We start from the raw sequence: 25,375 nt of genomic DNA on the forward strand, positions 1-25,375 counted from the left end.
CCTGGGCTGACGTCTCTGTTTCAAGATCTTCAGGGACAGTCAGAGGTGGAGGAGGCTGTGGAGCCATAATCCTAGAGGTGGAATTCGGGGTAAGCTGTTCACGCGGAGGTAGCTGGAGCTCGGCAGCATCATCAAAGGAGTCATACCTAACCGCCCAGTGGCGTTCCATAGCCCCCTACACACACTCACTCTGCAGCGCGCTCTGTGCATGGTGCTGATACAGCTCAGCGGAGATACAGATTTCGCGCTAACCTTTCACTCAATCATTTGACATAAAACTAAATCTGAGGTGGCATAAATTTCAACTGAGCCCCCTTTTGCCCCCTCGTGGAGCCGGGCCCGCTCTCTCTGATCGTGTTTCTATGCCAGAGCCCATTAGATCAATACATGTCTGTTAGATTACAGCAACCTTCTCCCTATGTCTCAATCACATGGAGTGATGGAAGTTTGCGCTCACACTCCTTTACAATGCAGTGCTTATTGTGGCCGACTTACAAACCATTAACAGCATCTCTGAACACAGCCCAGGAGCTGTAGCTAGGGCTGTTACAGTGACCGTATTACCGCCATGCCGGCAGTCACGAGTCATGACTGCAGTCAAATTCACGTTACCATTTAGTCACGGTAACTAGGATTCTCCAATCTCTGATGCTGCTGATGATCATTAGTAGCCTACCAAACTTGCGAACTGCCTGGTACTCAGCACTCTACTGTCCATCTAATCACTCTGACATCAATGCAAATGAGAAGCGTCTTCCATTCACTATTTAAGTGCATAGATGACATGTATTTTTTCCCCCACTTCTGAGAGAGGTGCATGATAATGGTCCATTCTAAATCAAAACTAATTTCACACACATATTATTTTGTACATGTAAAGACAATATTCAATCAAGACTAGTGTAATGGGTGACACTATTAGCCAATCACCTTTTAATTATATATTATCACTGAGGCAAGAAATGGCACATGCCTAGTCCCTCACCTCATGTAGCCTAGCCAGTAGGCCTATATGTTTTGATAAACTTTGTATCACAACTAAACTGGCCAAATAACTCCTTAAAATTAAGCACATTAATCCAGTTTACAACCGGAGTAGAGCCTAACTGGCATCCATAGGCGACGTGTGAGTTTCAAGTTTGGGAAGATAATTTTCACCATAAAAATGCACCTTTATAATAAAGCATTACATGCATAATCGCATTTATGGTCACTTTTGAGAATAGTGTTTTCCCGCAAATTGATTGCATTTTGGAACATTCACGCTTATAGCCTACTGCTGTCTGCGCATTGCTGCACTTATAATGTGAAGAAATAGCCTAATAGTTTATCAACATTTTAAGCTAAACATTCTGATCTGTTGCATCAGCCTCATTGCTTTTAAAAAAATTTTTTGATGCTAGTGGTTGTATTAATTTGGGATCTATCACATCCCACAACTGTCCCAGACTATGTTTGAATATTTCTTTCTCGCACAGAAGGACAAGTTGAGCAATAGAATAGGTAAACTTTTGTTAACCCACTGTTCCTAGGATGTCATTGAAAATAAGAATTTGTTCTTAACTGACTTGCCTAGTTAAATAAAGTTTAAAAAAATTCCTAAAAAAAATAATTGGCTTATAAGAGTTGAGATATCTGAGAGAGCCATGTGAGTGAGAGGTGCTTTGGAACACGCAGCTGGAAGAAGGGAATTATAATTGTTATATTCAGCCCAATGTCACTGACCACTGGCCGCAAAATGCATGCATTTTGTATCCCAACTAAAGTTGCATAACATTTGTATCCCAACTAAAGTTGCTTAAATAACTTTCAATTTAGCACACAGGAGGACCTTTTTTTCTTAACCGCTCAACATAGCCAGATCAGGGACTAACATAAGGACCACTCTAAGTATGCTATTCTGTTCTTCTGAAATATACTACATTTTCTTTAGACCTGTTTAAAATAAATAATGGATTTATTGTGATGGTGTAGACTATATATTAAATGCAGTATATATTATTTGTGTTTGTTATTTAACTGTCGATTACCATGAGACCGGCAGTTATTTGCTTGACAGTCTCCGGCTGACAATTTCATGACCGCCACAGCCCTAGCTGTACCCTTCCCTGTTAATAAACAGAGAAAGGTATTACAAGGTGGATCCATGTATAATTGTCCCTTTTACGTTGTTGTGGCAATGGAGAGAGGAGTATTGCAATGTTAAAGTATGGAATTTGTCTCAATAAACACAAATAAAAAGACCCATAGTCATTTATCATGAAGCTGGGGGGAAGTTGGTTATAAATATTTTTCTGTGCGGCACAAACAAGACTAATTACACAGTAAAACCAGCTTTTATTCCCCAGTAACTCTCTCTCTCCACCACCTCATTATTCACTGTTTAAGATTAATGTATTTACATGCTAAAGGGAACCTCATGACACAAAACTCTGTCCCCCAAATGGCACCCTATTCCCTACACAGTGTACTACTATTCCCTACATAGTCCGCTATTTGGGACGCTGCCCCTACAAGAAGTTATCTTACTCTTTCACCCTACTACAAATTGTCAGATGAAAGAGAAGCTAGGTGATAGTTCCTGCTGATTCACAAAGCAGGGAAGCTATCGTACTTAGTGAATGTTAAAGTGATGGAGAGGTAGAATAGGTTATGTCCCAAATGGCACCCTATTCCTTATATAGTGCACTACTTTTGACCAGGGCATATAGGGGGATGCAGCCTAGGCTACGTAGCACTGCAAGACAAGTCTGAAGGATGTGTTATTCATCCCAAACAGAGAGACATGATTCATCTCTCCTTTCCTTCCTCTCCCTATGCACTGCTAGCTCTCCTTCATATTCAAGCCCAGAGCTGTTCTGAGGCTGCAATCCACATACTTATTTGGGATACATTATTATTTTCCCTGGTATGGTACGACTGTTGCCTGAAATAGAAATTCAAAGAACCCATTGTAAACAAATCACTTCAACAATTGCACCTGTTTTTTGTCCTTTGTTCAGTACCAAGAGGCACAGCAACTTGTTGTCACAAACTGATTTGTTTGCTTTTATTATCAGAGCTATTTTGACACATCAAACTAATCAAATCAAACCAAATTGTATTTGTCATATGCGCCGAATACAACAGGTGTAGGTAGACCTTACCGTGAAATGCTTACTAACAAGCCTTTAACCAACAATGCAGTTCAAGAAATAGAGTTAAGAAAATATTTATTAAATAAACGAATGTAAATAATAAGTAACAGAAAATAACAATAACGAGGCTATATACAAGGGGTACTGGTACTGGTACTGAGTCTATGTGAGGGAGTACAGGTTAGTTGAGGTAATTTGTACATGTAGGTAGGGGTTAAGTGACTATGCGTAGATAATAAACAGCGAGTAGCAGCAGTGTAAAAACAAAGAAGGGGGGGTCAATGTAAATAGTCTGGTAGAAGCTGTTAAGGAGCCCTTTGGACCTAGACTTGGCACTCCGGTACCACTTGCCTTCCGGTAGTAGAGAGAACAGTCTATGACTTGGATGACTGGAGTCTTTGACAATTTTTGGGGCCTTCCTCTGACACCACCTAGTATATAGGTCCTGGATGGCAGGTAGCTTGGCCCCAGTGATGTACTGGGCCGGATGCACTACCCTCTGTAGCGGTGATGCAACCGGTCAGGATGCTCTTGATGCTATTTGGTGCAACTGGAATACCTATTGATCCGGGCCATTCTCGTCCTGCGGCTTTTAGATCCATACCCCCTCTATATTTGATAGGCCTGTGCCCTCAGCCCTTTGGCCTGTGTGGTGATTATGCTTCTTGCGACCAGTGGTGCGTCTCAAATGGCACCCTATTCCCTATATAGTGCACTATGGGCCCTGGTCAAAAGAAGTTCACTTTAAAGGGAATAGTGTGCCATTTGGGACGCAACCTACTGCTTACTGACATCACTAGCGCGCTATGGCGATGTCATTAATAGACTACAATGTCATTGTGACACCTGATGAAGTCCCTGTGGAATAGAAACAGGAAATGATTAAGGATACTGCATCTCTGTCACCTTCACCAGACAATGACATCACAAAGCCACAGATGCTTGTCTCCACTCACTGTACTGTTGTTGCAGCCAGTAGGGTAACGTGGGGTAACTAGCGCCCCCCCCCCCCTAAAAACAATGTCAAATTTCTGACACAAAGAAACTGTGTTTGGTAAAAATGTGGATGATGATCATGCTTAAGCAAACAAGCTATAAGCTGGCTAAGGTTTACTTTTTTTTTGTTATTTCATGAAATGTTGTTTTTAGAAAAGGGGCGTTTTTCCCAAGTACTGTGGCAGCTGCTAATTTAGGTATCATTGACTTGATTTGGATTGCAGGGGGTACAGTTGCCCCATTGGAGGGGTGGGGGAGGGTTCCCCCCCAACACACTCACCTTAAATGTAACTGCTTTATAAAAACTGATTGAAATGTCAATCTCTAAGTTATTATTATAAACATTTTTATCTTTAGGCTCCCCTAATGGTATGTACTGTATGTGTACGTACAGTGGGGAGAACAAGTATTTGATACACTGCCGATTTTGCAGGTTTTCCTACTTACAAAGCATGTAGAGGTCTGTCATTTTTTATCATAGGTACACTTCAACTGTGAGAGACGGAATCTAAAACAAAAATCCAGAAAATCACATTGTATGATTTTTAAGTAATTAATTTGCATTTTATTGCATGACATAAGTATTTGATACATCAGAAAAGCAGAACTTAATATTTGGTACAGAAACCTTTGTTTGCAATTACAGAGATCATACGTTTCCTGTAATTCTTGACCAGGTTTGCACACACTGCAGCAGTGATTTTGGCCCACTCCTCCATACAGACCTTCTCCAGATCCTTCAGGTTTCGGGGCTGTCGCTGGGCAATACGAACTTTCAGCTCCCTCCAAAGATGTTCTATTTGGTTCAGGTTTGGAGACTGCCTAGGCCACTCCAGGACCTTGAGATGCTTCTTACGGAGCCACTCCTTAGTTGTTATTGACCAAATACTTATTTTCCACCATAATTTGCAAATAAATTAATAAAAAATCCTACAATGTGATTTTCTGGATTTTTTTTCCTAATTTTGTCTGTCATAGTTTAAGTGTACCTATGATGAAAATTACAGGCCTCTTTCATCTTTTTAAGTGGGAGAACTTGCACAATTGGTGGCTGACTAAATACTTTTTTGCCCCACTGTATATTAAATGAACTTATTATTTTTGTTAGTGACTTAAAACATTTTGATGATAGAGAACATTTGTATTTGAGCAAGCGTAGTGGCAGCTAGGGAATGTGTTGTAATTTTTATTTTTGACAAAGTGGTTTTTGTGAGAATTACAGAATTCACCCCGGGGGGCAAGTCACCCCACGTTACCCTGTGTCCTTGTCTAAAGATTGAGATTAAAGAGTATACACTCTTTGCCCAGTCTGTTGATAAAGATTACAGTAAAAGAGAAGCTTGTAGTATGTAGACAGCCCTGGGCAAAAGGGGGCATTACACTACATTTGTTTCAATCTGTAGCTCAGACATACAAAGTCACTTTGAGCTTTATGAGAGAAACATGGTCAAATACACTGAACCAAGATCAAATCAAAGTTTGACTTTACATATATTGAAACAAAATGAGCCAGACAGCACTGGTATAGCCAAGGTTTATAGAGCCAATATCAGTGCATTCCAACTGGCACACTAAAGCCAGCAGGGTATCATCTGAGGCAGAGCTGTGTCACACAGCCAGACCCACTTCTGACAGGCTGGTTGTGTGGTGCTGGTGACCAGCAGATGTGTGTGTGTGTGTGTGTGTGTGTGTGCGCCCTCACTGCTTTAGTCTGGCACCATGTAGCCCCCATGTGGCATTTGAGCCCAAAGCAAGGAAGACAAGCCAGGATTTCTTTAAAATGTGACTCTTTTCTGCTGTAATAAAAGTCAATTTTTAGTTACCGTCAGACTCCCTCTACTTTCTCTCTCTCATACAGAAGGATTAGTTTTCCCTCGCTATTGGCCTTCCTTCTTTTTATGTATTTTGATGAACCTGGATGGATGAAGCCTGTGAATGATGATCCCTTGACGTCAGTCAAAAGCGCCAGCTAAAGTAACAGTGTGTGTGCTTCCCAAATGGCATTCTATTCCCTATGGGGCGTGGTCAACAGTAGTGCACTATAAAGGGAATAGGATGCCATTTGAGGACGAAGCCAAAGAAAATCCCAATGAAAATCAAATGAGCAGTGGATAAAGGAAAGTGAGACCAGACTACAGGATCCTCAAGTATTTAATTCAGTAGGAATTAAATTTGAACGCTCGACCAGGCCGGATTCATTGACTTGACACTTTAAATGCCTCGATCTCAATGCAAATGTGCTACTCTCTCTCCTGCCAAGGTTGATTACCTGCCATTAATGTCCCAGTGCGTCGTGACCTTCCCTCCCCGTGTCAGCACTCTATTTACACCTTTAAACTGCCTGTCAAACACTGATCCATTCTCCTTCCCCCGGCCACGGCCCATTTGTTTGAACAGGGACGGCCACTGCAGGGCATACGAACTGAGTCTCAGTATGTGTCCAAAATGGCAACCTATTCCTTATATAGTTTATTACCAGGGCACTATATAGGGAATAGGGTTCCATTCGGGACACAGCCTCTCTCTGTCTGTATGCAAAACATAATTTCTTTGTGTTCTGGTGATTGACATGGCCCGTGTCATCATTCCTACATCTGAATCATTTGATAACAGCCTATAATTTAGATTAGGGAATTGGATGTGGGATTTATCATTATTATTGTGTTATTAATTTCAACAGTTGCGATGGTTAGTTGGAGACAGCTCCTCAGATTGACCAGTAGGTGTAGCAGTGACATCTTATTTCAGATGGAGGGATGAGAGGAGGGAGTGGGAGGGAGAAGTTCCTGTAGTTGTCCGATGAGTTATATTCTGTGGCTGATTCTAGCTGTTTCTTATTTCAGTCCTGCTATGCTTTTTCATCAGGCTCTGTTCTGCTTGACTTTCAGTCTGTGTCGTCAGCTGTGTTCTGTCCACCTAATTGCATTTCACTGTGGGCCGTTTTGGCCGTTTGACTGTCATTGTATTAATGCATACAAAATATACTGTAGATTTATATACAGTGCATTCGGAAAGTATTCAGACCCCTTGACTTTTTTCACATTTTGTTACATTACAGCCTTATTCTTTTTCTTTGATTTTGTCACGCCCTGGCCTTAGTATTCTTTGTTTTCTTTATTATTTTAGTTAGGTCAGGGTGTGACATGGGGAATGTTTGTGTTTTGTTGGTTTTGGGTGTTTCTATGGTAAATGGGTTGTTGGGTGTAGTATATGGGTTTGTGTTGAGTACATGTGTCTAGCGTTGTCTATGTATGTTTAGTTGTCTAGGAGAGTCTATGGTTACCTGAATGAGTTCCCAATTAGAGACAGCTGATTTCGGTTGTCTCTGATTGGGAGCCTTATTTAGGGTAGCCATAGGCTTTCATTTGTTGTGAGTAGTTGTCTATGTGATACGTTTGTAGCCAGTGTGTGCACATCGTTGTTTAGCTTCACGATCGTTTTCTTGTTTTGTTTAGTTCGTAAGTGTGTTTGTTTCGTTTGCCTTCTTCATCAATAAAAAGGAGATGGCTTATTTTCCTAAAGCTGCGTATTGGTCCGTCAATCCTCCACACGATCGTGACAGAACTACTCACCAATACAGGACCAAGCGGCATGGAAAGCGGCAACAGGACCCACCTACACAGGATTCGTGGACATGGGAGGAGATACTGGATGGTAAGGGGCCGTGGGCACAACCGGGAGAATATCGCCTTCCTCGTGAAGAGCTGGAGGCAGCTAAAGCCGAGAGGAGGCGATATGAGGAGGCAGCACGGAGACAAGGCTGGAAGCCCGTGAGTACAACCCAAAAATTTCTTGGGGGGGGCCTTAAAGGGAGTGTGGCGAAGTCAGGTAGGAAACCTGCGCCTACTCCCTGTACTTACCGTGGAGAGCGAGAGTACGGGCAGACACCGTGTTACGCAGTAGAGCGCACGGTGTCTCCTGTACGCGTGCATAGCCCGGTTCGGTACATTTCAGCTCCACGTATCGGCCGGGCTAGACTGAGCGTTGAGCCGTATGTCATGAAGCCGGCCCAACGCATCTGGTCACCAGTGCGTCTCCTCGGGCCGGCGTACATGGCACCAGCCTTACGCATGGTGTCCCCGGTTCGCCTACATAGGCCGGTGCGGGTTATTCCACCTCCCCGCACTGGTCAGGCGACGGGGAGCATACAACCAGGTAAGGTTGGGCAGGCTCGGCGCTCAAGGGAGCCAGTACGCCTGCACGGTCCGGTATTTCCGGCGCCACCTCCCCGCCCCAACCCAGTACCACCAGTGCCTCCTCCACGCACTAGCCATATGGTGCGTGTCTCCAGCCCTTTACCACCAGTGCCTAAACCACGCACCAAGCCTCCTGTGTGTCCCCAGAGTCCTGTGCGTCCTGTTGCTGCTCCCCGCACTAGCCCTGAGATGCGTGTCCCCAGCCCGGTGCCACCAGTCCCGGCACCACGCACCAGGCCTACAGTGCGCCTCAGCCGGCAGGAGTCTGCCGTCTGCACAGCGATGCCTGAACTGCCCGTCTGCCAAGCGCCATCTGAGCCATCCGTCTCCCCAGCGCCATCTGAGCCATCCGTCTCCCCAGCGCCATCTGAGCCATCCGTCTCCCCAGCGCCGTCTGAGCCATCCGTCTGCCATGAGCCTGCAAAGCCGCCCGTCTGCCATGAGCCTGCAAAGCCGCCCGTCTGCCAAGAGCCTACAGAGCCGTCCGCCAGACAGGAGCCGCTAGAGCCGCCCGCCAGACAGGAGCCGCTAGAGCCGCCCGCCAGACAGGATCTGCCAGAGCCGCCAACCAGACAGGATCTGCCAGAGCCGCCAACCAGACAGGATCTGCCAGAGCCGCCAACCAGACAGGATCTGCCAGAGCCGCCAACCAGACAGGATCTGCCAGAGCCGCCAACCAGACAGGATCTGCCAGAGCCGCCAACCAGACAGGATCTGCTAGAGCTGTCAGCTAGCCATGAGCAGCCAGATCCGTCAGCTAGCCATGAGCAGCCAGATCCGTCAGCTAGCCATGAGCAGTCAGATCCGTCAGCCAGCCATGAGCAGCCAGATCCGTCAGCCAGCCATGAGCAGCCAGATCCGTCAGCCAGCCATGAGCAGCCAGATCCGTCAGCCAGCCATGAGCAGCCAGATCCGTCAGCCAGCCATGAGCAGCCAGATCCGTCAGCCAGCCATGAGCAGCCAGATCCGTCAGCCAGCCATGAGCAGCCAGATCCGTCAGCTAGCCATGAGCAGCCAGATCCGTCAGCTAGCCATGAGCAGCCAGATCCGTCAGCTAGCCATGAGCAGCCAGATCCGTCAGCCAGCCATGGGCCGTCCCTCAGTCCGGAGCTGCAGTCCCTCAGTCCGGAGCTGCCGTTCCTCAGTCCGGAGCTGCCCCTTATCCTGGTGCTGCCCCTTATCCTGGTGCTGTCCCTTACCCTGGTACTGCCCCTTAGTTCGGAGCTGCCCCTGACCCTGGTACTGCCCCTTACCCTGGTACTGCCCCTTACCCTGGTACTGCCCCTTACCCTGGTACTGCCCCTTAGTTCGGAACTGCCCCTTAATGCAGTGGGGTTAATGTGGAGGGGGGTCTTTTGGAGGAAGCTAAGGAGGCGGTTAGGGACTGTGGTGACGTGGGGACCACGACCAGAGCCGGAGCCGCCACCGTGGATGGAAGCCCACCCAGACCCTCCCCTAGACTGGTTAATGGTGCGCCCGGAGTTCGCACCTTAAGGGGGGGGTTATGTCACGCCCTGGCCTTAGTATTCTTTGTTTTCTTTATTATTTTAGTTAGGTCAGGGTGTGACATGGGGAATGTTTGTGTTTTGTTGGTTTTGGGTGTTTCTATGGTAAAGGGGTTGTTGGGTGTAGTATATGGGTTTGTGTTGAGTACATGTGTCTAGCGTTGTCTATGTATGTTTAGTTGTCTAGGAGAGTCTATGGTTACCTGAATGAGTTCCCAATTAGAGACAGCTGATTTCGGTTGTCTCTGATTGGGAGCCTTATTTAGGGTAGCCATAGGCTTTCATTTGTTGTGAGTAGTTGTCTATGTGATACGTTTGTAGCCAGTGTGTGCACATCGTTGTTTAGCTTCACGATCGTTTTCTTGTTTTGTTTAGTTCGTAAGTGTGTTTGTTTCGTTTGCCTTCTTCATCAATAAAAAGGAGATGGCTTATTTTCCTAAAGCTGCGTATTGGTCCGTCAATCCTCCACACGATCGTGACAGATTTAAAAAAAATGTTCCCCCTCAATCTACACACACTACCCCATTATGACAAAGCAAAAACAGGTTTTTAGTAAATGTAGCTAATAAAATAAAATAAAATGATATCACATTTACATAACTATTCGGACTCTTTACTCAGTACTTTGTTAAAGCACCTTTAGCACCTGCAGCGATTACAGCCTCGAGTCTTCTTGGGGTGGCAGGTTGCCTAGTGGTTAGATCGTTGGGACAGTAACCGTAAAGGTTGCTGGATCGAATCTCAGAGCTGACAATGTAAAAATCTGTCATTCTGCCCCTGAACAAGGCAGTTAATTAACCCACTGTTCGTTAGGCTGTCATTGTAAATAAGAATTTGTTCTTAACTGACTTGCTTAGTTAAATAAAGGTTAAATATATATTTTATTTAAATGACACTACAAGCTTGGCACACCTGTATTTGGGGAGTTTGTCCCATTCTTCTCTGCAGATCCTCTCAAGCTCTGTCAGGTTGGATGGGGAACGACACAGCACAGCATATTTTCAGGTTTCTCCACAGACGTTCAATTGGGTTCAAGTCCGGGCTCTGGCTGGACTTCTCAAGGACATTCAGAGACTTGTCCCGAAGGCCCTTAGACTTCAGCGAAGGTCCTGAGCACTCTGGAGCAGTTTTTTTATCATGGATCTCTCTGTACTTTGCTCCGTTCATCTTTCCCTCGATCCTGACTAGTTCCCCAGTCCCTGCCGCTGAAAAACTTCCCCACAGCATGATGTTGCCACTGCCATGCTTCACCGTAGGGATGGTGTCAGGTTTCCTCCAGAAGTGACGCTTGGCAGTTCAATCTTGGTTCTCATGGTATGAGAGTCCTTTAGGTGCCTTTTGGCAAACTCCAAGCGGGCTGTCGTGCCTTTTACTGAGGAGGGGCTTCTGTCTGGCCACTCTACCATAAAGGCTTGATTGGTGGAGTGTTGCAGAGATGGTTGTCCTTCTGGAAGTTTCTCCCATCTCCACAGAGGAACTCTGGAGCTCTGTCAGAGTGACCATCGGGTTCTTGGTCACCTCCCTGACCAAGGCCCTTCACCCCTCATTGCTCCGTTTGGCCGGGCGGACAGCTCTAGAAGAGTCTTGGTGGTTCCAAACTTCTTAAATTTTAGAATGATGGCGGCCACTGTGTTCTTGGGGACCTTCAATGCTGCAGAATGTTTTTAGACACAATCCTGTCTCAATCCTGTCTCTGAGCTCTTCGGACAATTCCCTCGACCTCATGGCTTGGTTTTTGCTCTGACGTTTACTGTCAACTGTGGGACCTTATATAAACAGGTTTGTGCCTTTCCAAATCATGTCCAATCAATAGAATTTACCACAGGTGGACTCCAATCAAGTTGTCGAAACATCTCAAGGGTGATCAATGGAAACAGGATGCACCTGTGCTCAATTTCGAGTCCCATAGCAAAGGGTCTGAATACTTATGTAAATAAGTTGAGATTGTTTAAATAAATGTTCTAAAATTTCTTAACCTGTTTTCGCTTTGTCATTATGGGGTATTGTGTGTAGATTGAGGGTAAAAAAAATAAAAATAATTCAGAATAAGGCTGTAATGTAACAAAACATGGAAAAAGTCATGGGATCTGAATACCTTCTGAAGGCACTGTATCTCGCCACCCTCTTAATATTGCAGATTGTGGCTTCGATCAATGTAATTGTCTGCATCATTTTCAAACCCCCATATATATTTTTGTAAATATATATATATTCCTTTAATTTTCCCCTAACCCTACCATCCTGCCCTAATTGGAGTAAACTAATGGACAACAACTCTTAGGCTTCAACTTGCAGCTCATACATACTATATACATTTTACAATTATTTTACAATAGTTTTATAATAATCTTTTGTTTGTTTTTAGTCCCATCCTTCAGCTCCATATAGCTATGTTTATTTCCCCTGCAATAGTGCTCAGCCCCCTCCTCTCCTAGCTTCCATCCTCCTCTCTTTCGCTCTCCTCCCCGGCAGGGTTTGGTGTGAAGCCAACAATAGTCTCTCTGTCTCTACTCATCCCCACAGACAGTCTCTGGCTGCCTGCTATTATAATTCACAGCAACAGCCAAACAAAGAGGAAGGGGGCACTAATGCAGCACATTCAAAATGAATTAAAATCAGGGCTACTCTGTTACTGCTGTCATTTTGATTTCCTAGCAAAACTCCCTTTTGTTAATCAACAACAGACACTCCTGTTTTTTACTCCTAGTGGTCATTCATTTCAAGTCTACTGTTATGACGGGATACTGAGAAATGGGAGTGAAAGCAGCCTGGGAACTTTTGTACCCTGTATGTATCCAACTCTGAGGATAAATAGGTCCGCCTGTATGGAGATGACTTATTTCCTTTCCGTCTAGCCAGGGGAATGTTGTACACCTGCCTCCATTGCTCTGCAGAGCACAGTATTTCATCACGTTATTATAGTGCTTTCCCAGACGTCCCCTCTAAATCAAACAAGACAAGTAAAGGCAATACATGATGTTTCTTTTCATCTGCCTCTGTTTCCCGTCTGATAAAGGCTGACATGTTGTTTCAGTAGGTTCCTTTGAATAACACTGATAAATAGGGATGGAAGGAGGGGGGGCCGGAGTAGTTTTAAACTGAGAGAGGTTTTGGTAGTGAAACTGCATGCCTATTGGCTTGGCTGCTGTATGAGTACTGTTCTGTTTCCCTACATCCTTACAGGGGGATGACACAGCTAAAGATGAGGAGAATTCACTGAGGTACAGCTACAGCTGCGTGGGCTGATGTTGTGGTGGATATGAAGGTTGCGTCCCAAATGGCACCCAACTCCCTATACTGGTAGGGACAATGTTAGGGAGTTTGGATGAATGGACTTTATGTTATGTAGCCAGCACGCGGGATATCCGTTGCTGTACTGGACCTTAGCACCACCACCTTTTGAAGACTCAAATGTGCTAAGCCAACACAAGATGTTAAACTGATGTTTAACTTTGGTATTTGACCCAGCCCTCTGGACCAGGTCTAAGGGTATGTTTTTCACATGTGAGTATTAAATCAGAGCAGAATGCTAATTGGTTTTATCTGGTTATTGGCAATATCACAGTACAGTGATGTGCAGCGACATTTATCATGAAAACACCGAGTTTTAAATACAATCACTTTAATATACTTATGTATCAGCAGTGTTGGAAAGCTGCTACCTAAATAATAAAAAAAATAAAAAGTACATCTACCTCACCATAGCCTACATGCTGTTGTAGGATGGGGCAAAACAGATATCATCATGTTCCCTGCGATGGATGGTCTTTGGAGCGGTGTTCATAGTTTAATAATCAATATACAGTAGTAGCAGCAGGGAAGGCAGGCGGTCGTGAAACATTGTTACTGTTGGTGGTGACGCTATAAGTAGTTTCAGCATTGCTCCTCTCGTATAGCGCACCTTGTCGTCCTGGATCTGAGCCCGGGATGGGTCCCGAATGACTAAATAGTAAATAGTGCCATTTGGGACTCATCCTGGGTTTGGGAAGACACCTCCCCTTATTGATATCAGTATGATTTATGTTCCCTTGCTCCCCTGGCTGGCCGTCCCTAAGCTTGAGTCCACTTTGTGCGTTATCCCTGTCTAACACATAGAGACACACACAGGCACAGACCAGAAACCAGCTAGACGAGCCTGGAATCTAAACCGAATATCATTGTTTCATTCCACAGTGAAGAAACTGAACTATAATACGTTTGGATTTTAGGCTAAGGCCCTGACCAGACTGACTTAGAGCCATAAAGTACATATTCCCAATTTATGGTTCTGGCTCTTAACCTCGTCCCCAGGTTCACTTGCTTCCTCGTGTAGATAGTTGGACAGAGACGGCTGGTGGACCAGGTTAATCTCACCTTGACTGTATACGAGTTATTTTTCTTCTTATTCCAGACTGTTCGCGACAGTAGATGTGTCTCTGCAGCAGAATGTTCCCTTCTTAATGAGCGAACTCTATGTTCCCTCCGAGCAGCCCTCTCACCCTCACACCGTACACAAACCGGCTCACACAGTACGTACCGTGTCAGGAGAGAACAAATGAAGAGTTGATGCATTGTGGATGACTACTCGCCTGAAATGAATAGGCTGCTGGCTCAGGACAAACAACACTTGATGAAACAATGTTTTCTCTTCTCTGCTTTTACTGTTTCTTAAATTATTAGAATTGGATATCCGTGTTGTTTCTCATACAAACCCAAAGTATTATCATAAAGCTGATTACCCCAGAATATTACTGCTCCTCAAAGTCAGCTTGGACAATGGCCGTCTTTGGCTCTGATGTACAAAGTGTTTTAGGATAGTTCAGGACTTTAGTAATTGTTGAATGGATGATGTGTGGTGAATTATTCTCTCGGTCTTCCTCTGACGCGGGGTAACTCCTAATCCTACAGTAGGAAAACCTCAATCTCAACCTCAAATCCCCAATAGTATTTGGTGGGGGATGGGGTGACTTTCCCCTTTACTATGTAAGCACTTTGAGCAGTTGGAAGCCCTATATAAATCCAATCAATTAATTAAAGGTCCCAAATAGTCATTCTGATTTCTGTGTAAAATAGCCTTTTGAGTGACTCAAATATCACCCATAATATTTTTGGGGATATACATGCTCACCATTTTAGAAAAAAATAGTTTTTCTCTCATGGCTAACTACCGGGAAGTTTGAAAAGACAGGCTGAGTGGGCTCGCCTTGACTGACAGCTCTTTGAAACGCATATGTCAAAATACTTGGAGGCAGTGAGAAGTGTTGCAGTAAAATCATCTTAAGCAAATTTGGTGATATACAAAACAATTCAAACAACATGGACATTGCAACAATTATTTTTATACCTCTCCCGTTTGGCATGTCTCTTGTGATGTGGTTCACAGCAGCACTGACAGATGTGTTGACATGACAACTGCTGGCTGAAGACCTATCTATCCAATAACTAACTAACACCAGACACATATGAAAGGGGAAACATATAAGTATATTTTCCACAGATGAATAGTGTAAACTTTTAATAATATTTGCCGACACCCTACAGTCATATTTGTGGCACCAGTAGAGTAGCTATCTAGCTATATAGTCACACCTTCTCAGATGTTGATTACAAGGCGGTACATATTTAAATTAGGTAAGAGAATATCATTTTACCATTGGAGTATTAAAATGAGAGTGAGGGTGATGTCACCGTATCACCTTAATAATCCCGCCTCCTGAATCCAAGTGTTTGACATGGAGAGTGGACCAGTAACTTTATGATCAAACTTTATCAATGTCGAAGCAACAGTCATTTTTCACACTTTGGCCATCATACACCATATGAAATTTAATGAAAAACATTATTTTCACTGTTCATGACCTGTATGAATCAATTAAATAGAAGTTTAATGTCATTAGCTGCAGCAGAGGTCGTGGTCAAACAGAAGAGTTTACTTCTGGTCCTATGGGCCCTGGTCAAAAATAGTGCACTATATAGGGAAAAGGGTGCCATTTCAGATGCAGCTATACATTTATTTCCCCAACCAGCGTTACATCGGTGTTAAGTGAACTCTCTCACGGGAAGCTGTGACCTCACTTGTGTAATTCTATAATTGTGTGTGTGTGTGTGTGTGTGTTCCTCACATATGTAGGTAGGGTTTTAATTTGGCTTCAGATAAATGCCATTGGTTGGCCTACACCGATAGCCTCTGCCATCTCCGGACTGATTAAATGAATGGAGGCTCATGGTGGTGTCTTAGGCACAGCTCTACACACAGGCAGACTGCAGAATCAAACGTCTGTACTGGATTGTTTGTATGTTCTAGGTCATTAGCAGAAAGGGTAGGTGAGGTGTATTCACGTCAATGCTAAAGAGCAGTATGAATCGTTTGCTTCTGTTAAGAATGCCTTACCTTTACTCTTGAAGGTATGTTTAGTATTTACACTAGCATTCGTTTCTTCAGAAGTTAATATTTAGTTGCTTGATCTGGGCCTTGTGTGGCTCCTCCTGATCAAACCATGGTTAGGGTTAGGGTTAGCTTTGAGAGAAGAGCAGAGGGGATTAAAGTGCCTCGTCATGCTGAGGTACATCTTGTCTCCCAAATGGCACTCTATTCCCTATATATTGCATTATTTTTGACCAGGGCCCATATGGTTCTGGTCAAAAGTAGTGCACTATATGGGGAATAGGGTGCCATTTGAGACATGGCCATATAAGGTGCATTGAAGTGGTTTCTAACCCACCGGAGGAGGAGCGTTATGAGCAAGCCTGTGGAGGAGCTGGAGTCATCCTGGATCCGCTTACGCACAGCATCACTCAGGGCCAGTACACAGGGTCACTGTGTGGGAATCAGAGATGTGTACATACATCACTCTCAGATGCTGCATACAGCAGATCACACTGCATTCAGTGTGAGTGTGTGTGTGTTTGTGTGTGTGTGTGTGTGTGTGTGTGTGTATTTGCATGCCCATTAATAGCCTACCGCTTTTATCCAGAGCTCTGGCTATGGATCTTGTGGTACAGTTTGGATTTGAGCCATCAATTCTCCCTCTCAGAAACAGTCAGACACAGCATCTTTCCACATTCTCTGTTTCCCTTGTCAGTGGGTGAAGACGTTGCCCTGTGGTTCTTCATTTCTATGCATATTGATTTATGAGAATAAGTGAGAGTTGAGATTTCTGTAAATTTCCCGATATCTATCAGATCTTGCCAGCAAGACAGTGGAATGTCCTCTGAGTTCCAGCAGGTGGTTTTAGACTAGCTATATTTTAAATGTGGTTGTAGTGCAGGCTTCACAGGATAACTGGCATTTTTTATGCAGTTAGAACTCGACACAGTCAGCCATTTCCCTGAAGGTAGTTGTCTACACCTCAGATGTGCTGCATGTCAATGGATCTGACCTGTGACCTACAGTAGTACAGTATATGGTACAGTAGTACCGTATCCACAGTATTTACAGTTCTGTGCTGGGAATTGCCAGGGACCTCAAGATACAATATTATCACAACTTTGGTGCTGATACGACATGTATCGTGATTCTCACGATTTATATGTATTGCCTATCGATACTGTGATTTTATTGCGAATCAATGTTCCAAAGATATTGCTTACCATATGTTTGCTGCAGAGAGACAAGAGAGAGCCATGAGAAAATTAGTTTTGATCGTTCATGGAATTAAAACTGCTGAAAACGAATTGGCTCCCTATTTAAAAAGAAGATGGAGAACAAGCTATGAAAGAAAAATACTGGCATTTTGGTGCAGGTACAGCAAACTAACGCAAAAATAATATTGTGATATTGTCAATACGATACAGAGTCTTCAGAAAGTTTTCACACCCCCTTGACTTTTTCCACATTTTGTTGTTTTACAACTTGAGATTTTGTCACTGGCCTACACACAATACTCCATAATGTCAAATTGGAATTATGTTTTCAGAAATGTTTACTAATTAATTAAAAAGGAAAAGCTGAAATGTCTTGAGTCAATAAGTATTCAAACCCTTAATTAATAACTCCAAGGTACACTAAGGTAACCTGCCTAAATGACTACCGACCTGTAGCACTCACGGTTGTAGCCATGAAGTGCTTTGAATGGCTGCTCATGGCTCACATCAACACCATTATCCCAGAAACCCTAGACCCACTCCAATTTGCATGAAACCCTAACAGATCCATAGATCTCTATTGCACTACACACTGCCCTTTCCCACCTGGACAAAAGGAACACCTATGTGAGAATGATATTCATTGACTACAGCTCAGCATTCAACACCATAGTGGCATCAAAGCTCAACAGTGATCACCTGATCACCGACAATGACGAGGTAACCTATTCCCCCTCAAGAGATTGAAAAATTTGGCATGGGTCCTCAGATCCTCAAAAGGTTCTACAGCTGCACCATCGAGTGCATCCTGACTGGTTGCATCACTGCCTGGTATGGCAACTGCTCGGCCTCTGACCGCAAGGCACTACAGAGGGTAGTGCGTACGGCCCAGTACATCACTGGGGCCAAGCTTCCTGCCATCCAGGACCTCTACACCAGGCGGTGTCAGAGGAAGGCCCAAAAAATTGTCAAAGACTCCAGCCACCCTAGTCATAGACTGTTCTCTCTGCTACTGCATGGCAAGTGGTACCAGAGTGCCAAGTCTAGGTCCAAGAGGCTTCTAAACAGCTTCTACCCCCAAAACATCAAAGCAAAATCTAATCAAATGGCAACCCAGAGTATTTGCATTGCCCCTCCTTTTATGCCGCTGCTACCCTCTATTATCTATGCATAGTCACTTTAATAACTCTACCTACACTACTGTTCAAAAGTCTGGGGTCACTTAGAAATGTCCATGTTTTTGAAAGAAAAGCACATTTTTTGTCCATTAAAATAACATAAAATTGATCAGAAATACAGTGTAGACATTGTTAATGTTGTAAATGACTATTGTAGCTGGAAACGGCTGATTAAAAAAAATATATATATATATACAGTTGAAGTCGAAAGTTTACATAGACTTAGGTTGGAGTCATTAAAACACATTTTTCAACCACTCCACAAATTTCTTGTTAACAATCTATAGTTTTGGCAAGGCAGTTAGGACATCTACTTTATGCATGACACAAGTAATTTTTCCAACAATTGTTTACAGACAGATTATTCCACTTATAGTTCACTGTATCACAATTCCAGTGGGTCAGAAGTTTACATACACTAAGTTGACTGTGCCTTTAAACAGCGTGGACAATTCCAGAAAATTATGTCATGGCTTTAGAAGCTTCTGATAGGCTAATTGACATAATTTGAGTCAATTGAAGGTGTACCTGTGGATGTATTTCAAGGCCTACCTTCAATCTCAGTGCCTCTTTGCTTGACATCATGGGAAAATCAAAAGAAATCAGGCAACAAAAATTGTAGACCTCCACAAGTCTGGTCGTCCTTGGGAGCAATTTCCAAACACCTAACAAGTACCACGTTCATCTGTACAAACAATAGTACGCAAGTATAAACACCATGGGACCACGCAGCCGTCATACCACTCAGGAAGGAGACACATGCTGTCTCCTAGAGATTAACGTGCTTTGGTGTGAAAAGTGCAAATCAGTCCCAGAACAGCAGCAAAGGACCTTGTGAAGATGCTGGAGGAAACGGGTACAAAATTATTGATATCTACAGTGAAACGAGTCCTATATCGACATAACCTGGAGGCCGCTCAGGAAGGAAGAAGCCACTGCTCCAAAACCGCCATAAAAAAGACAGACTACGGTTTGAAACTGCACATGGGGACAAAGATCGTTCTTTTTGGAGAAATGTCCTCTGGTCTGATGAAACAAAAATAGAACTTTTTGGCCATAATGACCATCATTATGTTTGGAGGAAAAAGGGGGATACTTGCAAGCCGAAGAACACCATCCCAACCGTGAAGCACGGGGGTGGCAGCATCATGTTGTGGGGGTGCTTTGCTGCAGGAGGGACTGGTGCACTTCACAAAATAGATGGCATCATGAGGTAGGAAAATTATGTGGATATATTGAAGCAACATCTCAAGACATCAGTCAGGAAGTTAAAGCTTGGTTGCAAATGGGTCTTCCAAATGGACATTGACCCCAAGCATACTTCCAAAGTTGTGGCAAAATGGCTTAAGGACAACAAAGTCAAAGTATTGGAGTGGCCATCACAAAGCCCTGACCTCAATCCTATAGAACATTTGTGGGCAGAACTGAAAAAGCGTGTACGAGCAAGGAGGCCTACAAAGCTGACTCAGTTACACCAGCTCTGTCAGGAGGAATGTGCCAAAATTCACCCAACTTATTGTGGGAAGCTTGTGGAAGGCTACTCGAAATGTTTGACCGAAGTTATACAATTCAACGTCAACAGTGAAGAGGTGACTCTGGGATGCTGGCCTTCTAGGCAGAGTTGGGGGGAAAAATGCCGTATCACAGATTGGCCAATAATAAGTAAAGATTAAGATGGGCAAAAGAACACAGACACTGGACAGAGTTAGATTGGTGCTGGTAAAGTGGGAGATTTGTACAGGCTAAAAGGGATCTTGAAGAAGGAAGGCTATCACTCCATTTTGCAACGCCATGCCATAGCCTGGGGTAGGCTGTCATTGTAAATAAGAATTTGTTCTTAACTGACTTGCCTAGCTAAATAAAGGTTATATAAAATAAAAACCCTGTGGACGGCGCTTAATTGGAGCCAATTTCCTCCTACAACAGGACAATGACCCAATGTACAGCTTCAAACTATCCAATAACTATTTAGGGAAGAAGCAGTCTGCTGGTATTCTGTCTATAATGGAGTGGCCAGCACAGTCACCGGATCTTAACCCTATTGAGCTGTTGTGGGAGCAGCTTGACCGTATGGTACGTAAGATGTGCCCATTAAGCCAATCCAACTTGTGGGAGGTGCTTCAAGAAGCATGGGGTGAAATCTCTTCAGATTACCTCTACAAATTGACAACTAGAATGCCAAGGTCTGCAAGGCTGTAATTGCTGCAAAAGGAGGATTCTTTGACGAAAGCAAAGTTTGAAGGACGCAAATATTATTTCAATTAAAAATCATAATTTAGAACCTTGTCAACGTCTTGACTATATTTCCTATTAATTTTGCATCTCATTTCATTTATGTTTTCACGGAAAACAAGGATATTTCTAAGTGACCCTAAACTTTTGAACAGTAGTGTACATGTACATATTATGTAAATTACCTTGACTAACCGGTGCCCCCGCACATTGACTCTGTACTTGTACCCCCTATATATAGTCTTGCTATTGTTATTTTACTGCTGCTCTTTAATTACTTGCTACTTTTATTTCTTATTCTTTTTCGTATTTTTTCAACTGCATTGTTGGTTAGGGGCTTGTAAGTAAGGATTTCACTGTAAGGTCTAAACCTGTTGTATTCGGCGCATGTGACTAATAACATTTGATTTGATTTAATTTAAGGCAAGCCTAAATAAGTTCAGGTGTAAAAATGTGCTTAACAAGTTACCTAATAGTTGCATGTACTCTCTCTGTGTGCAATTAAAGTGTTTAACATTATTTTTGAATGACGTTCTCATCTCTGTACCCCACACATACTGTACACTAATCTGTAAGGTCCGTCTGTCGAGCAGTTAATTTCAAACACCGAATCAACCACACATACCTTTTTTCTAATGCTTAGGAAAAAAGGGCACCTATTGGTAGGTAGAAAAAAGCAGACATTGAATATCCCTTTGAGCATGGTGAAGTTATTAATTACACTTTGGATGGTTAATCAATACACCCAGTCACTACAAAGATACAGGTGTCCTTTCTAACTCAGTTGCTGGAGAGGAAGGAAACCGATACAGAATAAAAAAATATTCCAAAATATGTATCCTGTTTGTAATAAGGCACTAAATTAAAATGTTATGTCCTGAATACAAAGAGTTTTGTTTGGGGCCAACACAACACGTCACGGAGTATCACTCTTCATATTTTCAAACATGGTGGTGGCTGCATCATGTTATGGGTATGCTTGTTCTCGGCAAGGACAACAGTAGGGAGTTTTTTAGGATAAAAAGAAACGGAATAGAGCTAAGCACAGGCAAAATCCTAGAGGAAAACCTGGTTCAGTCTGCTTTCCAACCGACACGGAGACAAATTCACCTTTCGGCAAGATAATAACTTAAAACACAAGGCCAAATATACGCTGGAGTTGCTTACCAAGACTACATTGAATGTTCCTGAGGCCCTAGTTACATTAAATCAGCTTAAAAATCTATGGCAAGACGTGAAAATGGCTGTCAAGCAATGATCAACAACCAACTTGACAGAGCCTGAAGGATTTTAGAGACTTACCCAGAAAGATTCACAGCTGTAATTGCTGACAAAGATGATTCTAACACTCAGGGGTGTGAATACTATTGTACATTAGATTTCTGTATTCCATTTTCAATATATTTGCTAACACTTCTAAAAACATGTTTTCACTTTGTCATTATGGGCCATTGTGTGTAGATGGGTAAAAAAAACATTTAATCAACTTTGAATTCAGGCTGTAACACAACAAAATGTGGAATAAGTCAAGGGGTATCAATACTTTCTGAAGGCACTGTATATCGTCGAAAATATTTTGCACAAGCACACCCAGGAATATTATCTGGTTTCATCTGAATATGCTCTTTAACCATATCTCTTTGCTTCAACCTAACAGGATGTTTAATGTTATTGTCGTGGCTGGTGTATCAGACACCAGCAGTTCTAATGACTGTGGTGATTAAAGAGGAGTGTTGGTTTTAAATTAGTTGTTTTTATAGCAGAAATGTCACTGAGTCTAGTCTAGCTGTGGGTGATTTAGAGAGAAGAGCGAGAACACTACATCTAAACACACAGTCAGGTATGATGAGGCCATTAAAGTAGCTTGAAGTTTTCTTGGGGAGAACATAATTCAACTTTAAAAAGGTATATTTAATGAATTGGCCTTATCAGCCTGGAAGGCTATACAGTGAGGCAGCGGTGGTCTCGCCAGTCCACTTTAATACAGCTTCTTAACAAGTTAACTCTCCCACTGAGGTTATGTCTGCACTGCTGTTTGAATGTTTAGCGAGCATTATTTTACTGAATGATTGATGGGAGAGATCAGTCAGCTCTGGTGAATCACTAACAGAGTTCAGTCAGGCTATCATCAGTCATCTCACAAATCAAATCACAAAACCCAAATATCCAACCAAAGAAACATCACACCGAAATGACCTCAAATATACCTCAATATATACAAGATACCATCACAATAACTTACGAACTGATCACATCTGAATATCACATCCTAATGGTAACATTTTATCATCAGTTGTCAACCTCTAGTCGTCACAGAGTCCGTTTCAGTCAGACCAAACCTAATAATTTATTTAGGCTACACACCAGCCGAGACGTGATGTCTGGGTTAGACTGTACATGCTAAATAAGGTGGGGGTTTAGGAATATGAATCGTTAGAAAATACTGGATTACATGTAGACGGATGTCAGTGATCTGCAATGAAAATGGAAAATAAAGTACAGTATATCTTGTCTTATTTTGGAAGAGAACTATTTGAAAATTTGAGGATTAGAAGAATATTCATAGTTAGAAAAGATGAGTGGGGTATACATGTGCATAGGGCATTTATTTGAGAAAAAAATCACTAGCGCTCTACACTGTTAACTCTATACCAAGATAAACCATTGTGGTTATACCATTGTGAAGGTTTCACTAGCACTGGCCTTGGTCTGAGCTGGTATGTGTTTCTTGCTAGGGCATTTACATGTACTGTTATTGACTGTTAGAAGGTACAGCACTCAGTCACAGTTGCTCTAGGGAGGCCTCTCAAATGGCATCCTAATTCCTACATAGTGTTCCACTCATGACCATGACCCATAAGCAATAGGCTACTCTTTGGGAAACAGACTAGATGTTGGATAACATGAGAAATGGTACAATGATACAGCAAAAAGGACAGCTTACTTTACTCGAAAACCAAATACTTTCCTAGAAAACCAAAGCCACAGAGGAGTCCCAAACCCTGACATCACTACTTTCTTCAGAAGTGTAACGATTCTCTAGCTCTTCCTCCTCCTCGGACGAGGAGAGGAGAGAGGGATCAGAAGACCAATGTGCAGCGTGGTAGTTATAGGACATAATGAATTTATTGAACAAGACAAAAAACGAACTATACTTGATACTAAACAAAATAACAAAACTAATGTAGACTGACCTGAACGTAAGAACTTACATGTAACGAAGAACGCACGAACAGGAAAAACAGACTACACAAAAGAACGAACGTACAAACAAACCGAGACAGTCCCTTGTGGCGTGACAAACACAGACACAGGAGACAACCACCCACAACAATCAATGTGTAAACACCTACCTTAATATGGCTCTCAATCAGAGGAAATGAGAACCACCTGCCTCTAATTGAGAACCATATCAGGTCACCCTTTACCAACATAGAAACACATAACATAGACTGCCCACCCAAACTCACGCCCTGACCGTCAAACACATACAAAATAATAGAAAACCGGTCAGGAACGTGACAAGAAGTATCTTCTTAAATTGTGCCATGCAATATAAGTGGTGTTTAGGTGCTCTTTACCAGAATGTTCCTGGAGGTAGAGGTAGGCCCCAGTGCCTAGAGGGTTTAGGAGAGGCAGAATTAAGTGGGGTAGTTGAGAGCTTTTCATGTTCCTCTCCTTTGATTATGTTTTTGTATGGATCCAGAGAGGTGGTTCAGTTCTCGCTCTCGCTCTCGCTCTCTCTCTCTCTCTCGCTCTCGCTCTCGCTCTCGCTCTCTCTCGCTCTCTCTTTGTATCTCTCTCGCTCTCGCTCTCTCTTTGTATCTCTCTCCCTCTGTCCCCCTCACTCGGTGCTTTCACTCCCTCCTCACTGTCTCATTCAATTCAAGGGCTTTATTGGCATGGGAAACCTATGTTAATTAAAATTGCCAAAGCAAGTGAAGTATATAATAAACAAAAGTGAACTAAACAAAAACTTACAGTAAACATTACACTCACAGAAGTTCTGTCTCTGTCTCTCTCTCTCTCTCTCTCTCTCTCTCTACTCAGAGCCTGTCTATGAGGCTGTAAGCTGCTGAGTCATCTTGGGTTGAACAGAGAACATCTACCCTCTCACTCATTCTACTGTGTACCCAGGGCTCAGCTCAGTGTACAGAGAGGGAGATGAGGGAGGAGAGGAGGGATGGAGAGGAAGACAATGTTGAGGCAGGGATGGAAAGCTAGATTAGGGATGGAGTGGGAGATGTGTGGGTGGAGAGAGACACAGGGTGGGAGAGAGGGATGGTGATACCTGGGGAGAGGGATGGAGAGATGAGGGGGGAGAGCTAGATAGATGAGAGGAATGGAGAGAGCTATGGGAGCATGGAGAGAGAGAGTTTGATCTTATCACCAGCTATTCTGTATATTGCTGATCTACTGTCCTCCTGCTGCAGCAGTATATCCTCAGTGTGAGCTATCTGCCTGCATACTATACAGTTGAGGCGTACTGCAGCACAGCTTGCAGGGTGCCACAGAATTCTATGACACGTCATTTAAGTGTCAGCCATTGTTGCCAGAATGATGCAATT

At 43.3% G+C, this 25,375-nt stretch overlaps 1 protein-coding gene across 4 annotated transcripts in view; it reads left to right on the forward strand.

The window, feature by feature from the left end:
- Positions 1–25,375, forward strand: part of tanc2b (tetratricopeptide repeat, ankyrin repeat and coiled-coil containing 2b) — a 252,008-nt gene that overhangs the window by 54,616 nt on the left and 172,017 nt on the right. The window lies entirely within an intron of this gene.

Source organism: Salvelinus fontinalis, chromosome 30 (genome assembly GCF_029448725.1).
Source record: "Salvelinus fontinalis isolate EN_2023a chromosome 30, ASM2944872v1, whole genome shotgun sequence".
NCBI lineage: Eukaryota > Metazoa > Chordata > Actinopteri > Salmoniformes > Salmonidae > Salvelinus > Salvelinus fontinalis.